The following is a 7,113-nucleotide window of genomic DNA, read 5'->3' on the forward strand; positions in this document are numbered from 1 at the left end:
ATATGAGCTGCCACTGGTTGATATTGAAGTTACACAGGGGAGTCCCCCTATCCACTTGGAACATCAAGAAATTGGTGATGGCTTTTCTCTGTTTGTATAGTTGGTCTAACATATGGAGGGTGGAATTCCAACGTGTGGAAGCGTCACAATTCAGACTATGTTAAGGATACTGTTCTGACGCTGGAGCTCAGGGAGGGTGTGCTTTGCAGTGTACGAGTGGTTGAAGTGCATTCAAAGTTTCCTTCCCATTGTTAGGGTGTCTTGCTGATGGGGGGGAACATTTCAGGAACCGCTTGAAAACCAGATTGAACACATGTGCCATGCAGGGCACATGGCTCAGGCTTCCCTGTCGCAGCGCAGACAAGATGTTCTTCCAGTTGTCAGTCACCATGGTTCCCATTACCAGTTTTCGTGGAGTAAGCCATGATTCGATTTCTCGATGAATTACTTTTAGCAGTTCTTCCCTGTGTGACTCCGTTCGCCAAGGCAAACCATGTAAAGAACAACGTGAGACCTGGTATGCTGGAGGGGCACTGAGACGTATCCGTGCAGTGGAGGCTGAGTACACGGTGGAGAATGAGGAGGAGGCCCAGTCTCACACTGTCACTAGACCAATGGCCTGAGAGCGTGGAGGCGGAAGTGCCGTTACCTGTCCAATTTGCTGTTATGGCTGTGCAGGAACCACATTAACCAGTGGGCCGTAAAGGACATGTATTGTCCCTGACCGTAGTTGGAGCTCCACACGTCGGCGATGCTGTGCACTTTGGTACACACCGACAGGCTCAAGGACTGGCCAACCATCTGTCCCACAAAATTGTGCAGGGCTGTTACTGCCTTTTTCACAAAGAAATGATGGCTTGGAACTCTCCACCTCGGCTCGGCACAAGCCATTAGCTCTCTGAAAGGTGCAGAGTCCACCACTTGAAAAGGGAGGGACTGCAGCACCAGCAACTTGGACAGGAGCACATGCAGCTTATGCGCTGTTGGAGTGGAGTGGGCACATACTGCTGTCTCTTGGACATGGCTTCATCGATGGATTGCTTGTGGAATGACCATCTCGAAATGAAGGAGCAGGAGCATCTGGAGCAGCAGAAGATGGGTATGACAGACAGTTCCCTTTGGCTGAGGTAGTGGAGCCTTGGCTGGCTGAAATAGGGAGCGGCGTGCCACTGGGTGATGCAGCAAGCTGGGCCACCGCATCAGAGCCACGGTTCTCCCAGGCTGCTTTATGGTGATGCTACATATGTTGACGCAGGGTCGTGGTATCAACATTGGGACCCTGGCCATGCTTCACCTTCTGCTGACACATCTTGCGTGTGACCAGGTTAACATAATCCGGATGCTTGATGAAATACTGCCACACCGCTGAGTAGCTGATTTTCCCCCCAACAGTCCACACTGATTGACTGCTACAGCCGCCGACTCTAGGAACCCCTGGTCCACTACCTTCCGGTAAGGTAGGCTGCCGCGAAGCACTTGGTCTTCCCCAGGCACGTTTGGCTCCAGACTTCCCACTGCTACCACCATGCTGACTGCCAACCATGCTACCACCTTGCTGGCTCAGCTGCTGCCTCATGGGCAACCTGCAACCTTCTTCTCCTGATGATGATGAAGCCCCTTATGTACCCGGCTCCCAAATGCGATCGGCTTCATCATCATCGAGTTGTGTCTGCACGTCACTTATGTCCTCCTCAGGTTCCTCAACAGTGTCTGCTTCAGGAGCCTGAACGCTGGAAACACTACTCTCCTCATCACTATTTGCCTGCCTAGCAGAGGAAGCGGCAGATGTCTCCTCCACTTCTTGTGAAGGAAACTAAACACAAGAGGACAGCGCCTTGTGTATTACCCAAGACACCAGTGTCCCAGCAAGGACTAAGGAGGGATGACTCATCAAGATTGCCACTCACCTTCTAGGAGATTAATCATGCATATCACCCTACTGGGGTACGAAGCATCATGTGGGAACGAACTGCCAAGCCCAAAGGTCAAACGGAAGAGAAAGGAATCTTCTCCCATGGAATGTGAAAAATGCAACAGAAAAAAAAGGAACCTTATCTGAATGCGCTGTTCTTAGTTCCAAGAATATCAAGCCAGATGGTGTAGAAAAGTGCTCAGTCGCACTATATTTATTAGTATAAAAATCCAATGACGCGTTTTGGAGGCTTAGTCCTCCTTCCTCAGATTGGCATACATGACATAACACAAGCAGTGCTTTACATACACCAAATTGGGCACCAACATAAGGTGGGTGGGGCTTTCAAACAATTATACAGATCAATAAAAGTGTAGAAAAACATTTACACATAGTTAAAATGGAGGCCATAGGTAAAGAATTAGCAATAAAATATGCAAATAATAACAACAAAGCTTCACAACTAAAGGTCACAGCATTCCTTCTATTCACATGCTCAGGAAGTGCTGCATGCGAACGAGGTTCAGTGAAAGGTAAATAAACAAATAGTGGCCAACGGTTCTATCCTGGTCCAGCGTAGTGTAGTGGAGCTTTAGCTTGTGTAGTCAGGGACGTGTCACCAGGGCCGGAGATCACATGACAACAACTCATCAGTCACACCACAGGGGAGTAAACCAATTGATAAGTGACTGCCGGATAGGTAACAACCTCGCGCTGTAAGGAGCGAAGTCATGCAGATATCAGAAACCACTGGCGGCGCTCCTGAAGATAAAAATAAAAGCAATGTAAGTATTGGGAACAGACAGAGGTACTGCTGAACATGAAGGTAACAATATGAAAAGAAATCAGCATGAACAGATCAATAATAAATAAGTAAACAGTTCTGTATGTTATTAAAGCATTAAAACATAAGCAAAAATGAATAGTAGCAGGTGACAGTGCTTGAAAAGTGGCATTCAATAGGAGTAACTGAAATGACTGGGGTCTTAGCTTTACACAATCTGTTTTTAATGATAATGCAGGGTTTCTAGGTGTGTTGATGTTCCATGGGGATTCTGATAAATTGCAGACTAAAACTTTTTTTTTTAAAGTTGATAGCAACAGCTATCTAGAATTTTCTAGCGCTCATTATAGTAAGTGGATCACTAATATACCTTTTGGTCAGTTCAAACGTATTAGACGAAATTGCTCTTCAGAGACTGACTTCCATGAACCCAGCAATATATTAAAGGTAAGGTTTCGTGCTAAACACTACCCCAAAAAAACGTATTGACTATTCCTTTAATAAAGCTAGAATGTTGACACAACAGGAATGCCTGCAACCCAGTAGACACACTAATAATATGTCTGACATTGCGGTGATTAATACCCAGTCCAATCCCAAATGGTCTATCAATTTTATCACTAACTTCTGTAGAGAAAATAAAGACATTAAAAAAATTCTCTCCAAACACTGGCACATCTTATTGCAGGATCCTTATCTTAGCCAAAGTTTACCCCCAAGACCAGGGGTTTCGTTTAGGAGAAACCGCACCCTCCTTAATATTTTAGCTAAATAATAACAAAGAAACATAAAGATATCCGCACTCACCACCAGGTTAACGACTCGATGCTCCTACTTAGAGATGCCGGTGGACCGTGGCTGTAATTACCGTCAATTTTGCGCAAAACCGGCCCCGATTTGCCTGTGACTAGTGGTGCCGTCCTATACTTCTGTTCACACGTGTCTTAATATTTTAACACCCAGCAGGCTGAAGAACATCAAACACTCCAACCCTACATTTTTGGATAAAATAGGTAGCTATAAGTGCGGTACTCCTAGATGTAAATGCTGTGCCCAGTTATCAAACAGGTACAAGGTATTTACCTCCATAGTGAATCCTCCATAGTGAATCCTCCATAGTGAATCCTTCTTCATTCAGTCGTTCCTTAACTGCAATTCCAAATTTGTTATTTATCTACTACAGTGTCCTTGTGGCTTGCAGTACATTGGGCGCACAATCCAGTGCTTGAGAGACAGAATAAATAAACACAGGAACAACACTAAATTGGGGTTTATGCTACACATTGTGTCTAGGCACCTGGTGGAATCCCATAGCTCCAACTTTGGAGTCATTTCAGTTACTCCTATTGAAGATATCCATAGAGAGATTCCTCAGCGTTTTTCTATGTTAAAAAGAAGAGAGAACTACTGGATCTACAAATTACGCACCTTAATGCCCCTAGGTCTCAATGAGCTTATTGAAAGCTCCCTGTAATTGAGTCTTTTATATATACACACCCTACCTAGGCCCCTTATGAATTCATTTAAAATCATTTATTGTATTGTACTTAATGTTTTTTATTTCTCCCACTCCAGATCACCTTGTGTGTTGCTGTTTGGGTAAATACTACTATGTGGCTATGCATTGTTATTCTACCTTTTTTTCCACCTATTAATATAAAAAAAAATATATAATTATGCTCTCTATCCTTCTTTGGTGTTGCTAATTTTGTTATTTTTGCTGCTTTTATTTATTTCTGTTGATATATATGCTGCCTTTCTTGTATGCTGCTAGCTATAATGTCTCCCTGTTCTAATGCCACTTTTCAAGCACTGTCACCTGCTACTATTCATTTTTGCTTACGTTTTAATGCTTTAATAACATACAGAACTGTTTACATATTCATTATTGATCTGTTCATGCTGATTTCTTTTCACATTGTTACCTCCGTGTTCAGCAGTACCTCTGTCTGTTCCCAAATACTAACGTTGCTTTTATTTTTATCTTCAGGAGCGCCGCCAGTGGTTTCTGATATCTGCATGACTTCGCTCCTTACAGCGCGAGGTTGTTACCTATCCGGCAGTCACTTATCAATGGGTTTACTCCTCTGTGATGTGACTGGTGAGTTGTGGTCACATGATCTCTGGCCCTGGTGACGGGTCCCTGACTACACAAGCTAAAGCTCCACTACACTACGCTGGACCAAGATAGGAGCGTTGGCCACTATTTGTTTATTTACCTTTCAATGAACCTCGTTCTTATGCAGCACTTCCGGTGCATTTGAACGGAGGGAATGCTGTGACCTTTGGTTGTGAAGCTTTGTTGTTATTATTTGCATATTTTATTGCTAATTCTTTACCTATGGACTCCGTTTGAACTATGTGTAAATATGTAAGTCTGATACAACTGTTTTTATTGATACATTTTTATTGATCTGCATAAAGGGGTGTAAGCTCTGCCCACCTTATGTTGGCATCCATTTTGGTGTATATAAAGCACTGCTTGTGTTATGTCATGTATGCCAATCTGAGAAAGGAAGACTGAGCTTCCGAAACACATTATTGTATTTTTATATTAATAAATATAGTGCTACTGAGCACTTTTCTACACCATCTGGCTTGATATTCTTGGAACTAAGAGCAACGCCTTCAGATAAGGTTCCTATTTTTTGTTGCTTTCTTCATCCTCCACCTCTTGGCTGGGCAGTAGCTGCTGACTGTCCTCTAGTAGATCGTCCTCACTGACCACCTATCCCGACCACCTATCCCGACCACCTATCCCGACCTCCTATCCGTCCTCCCATCCTGTCCTCCTATCCCATCCTCCTATCTCGACCTCTTATCCCGACCTCCTATCAAGACCTCCTATCCCAACCTCCTATCCCGACCTCCTATCCAGGCCTCCTATCCTGACCTCCTATCTCGACCTACTATCTCGACCTCCTTTCCCATCCTCCTATCTCAACCACCTATCCTGACCTCCTATCCCGACCTCATATCCCGACCCGTAATATGTGTACCAGGTATTGAAATATCGCCGGCCATACGGAAGTTATGTGGGAACATACATTTCCCATTGATTTGCATGGGACTTTAAACAAAAACCCCAACCCTGGCAAATGGGGGTGATTAAGGGTTAAATCACCTATCCTATGTTTGTTGTTGACATATAAGTAGCATGTGTGCCAAGATTCATGTTAATATCTTTAGCCGTTTGGACTTGATGCTGAAACATACACACATACATACACACATACATACACAGTACATACATACACAGTACATACATACACACACACATACACACATACACACACACATACACACATACATACACACACACATACACACATACATACACACATACATACATATACACATACATACATACACACATACACACATACATACACACACACATACATACATACATACATATACATACACACATACACACATACACACACACATACATACACACACACATACATACATACATATACATACACACATACACACACACATACACACAAACATACACACACACATACATACATACATACATACATACACACATACATACACACATACAGCTTCTAGCTTCAAAAATGACGGACTTCCATACAAACTTTCAACCCCTGTTTCACCCCCTTAAGGGTTGAATTTCGAAAAATTCAGCTCTCTAGGTCCAAGGGTTTAGGCTGGGCGTTCATGAGTCAGTGAGTCAGGCCTTTTCTTTTTATATATATCGATTATATATATATATATATATATATATATATATATACCCACAAGTAAGGGCGACTGCAGCACACCAATTCAAAGTGCAGGAAAGTGATTTATTCCAGAAAATACAGGCCTGTATTTTCTGGAATAAATCACTTTCCTCCACTTTGAATTGGTGTGCTGCAGTCGCCCTTACTTGTGTGTATAGCCATTGGATCCAGGACCGGGATCCCTGAGGCTGCTTGCACCCACTTACTGCCTTCCTGACTTGGGAGTGCTGCTCTACAACTCTGCTATATATATATATATATATATATATATATATATATTACTTATTTATTTTTTATTTTCATGTAGTTCTTATAATTTTTCTCCATAAAAAATTCATAAAACAGGAAAAAAATAAAATACCGTATATACTCGAGTATAGGCCGAGTTTTTCAGCACGATTTTTCGTGCTGAAAACACCCCCCTCGGCTTATACTCGAGTGAACTCCCCCACCCGCAGTGGTCTTCAACCTGCGGACCTCCAGAGTTTTCAAAACTACAACTCACAGCAAGCCCGGGCAGCCATCGGCTGTCCGGGCTTGCTGGGAGTTGTAGTTTTGAAACCTCCGGAGGTCCGCAGGTTGAAGACCACTGCGGCCTTCAACATCATCCAGCCCCCTCTCACCCCCTTTAGTTCTGAGTACTCACCTCCGCTCGGCGCTGG

At 43.5% G+C, this 7,113-nt stretch overlaps 1 long non-coding RNA gene across 1 annotated transcript; it reads right to left on the reverse strand.

Annotated features, from left to right (window-relative positions):
- Nucleotides 1–2,105: 2,105 nt before the first annotated feature.
- LOC130291521 (uncharacterized) lies at nt 2,106–4,725 on the reverse strand. The gene is made up of 4 exons (XR_008847954.1): nt 4,622–4,725; nt 3,780–3,845; nt 3,504–3,688; nt 2,106–2,674 (listed from the first exon to the last, which is right to left on the reverse strand). It is a non-coding gene; the product is annotated as an uncharacterized LOC130291521 (long non-coding RNA).
- Between the last annotated feature and the right edge of the window lie 2,388 nt (nt 4,726–7,113).

This window comes from Hyla sarda, chromosome 9 (genome assembly GCF_029499605.1).
Source record: "Hyla sarda isolate aHylSar1 chromosome 9, aHylSar1.hap1, whole genome shotgun sequence".
Lineage (NCBI taxonomy): Eukaryota > Metazoa > Chordata > Amphibia > Anura > Hylidae > Hyla > Hyla sarda.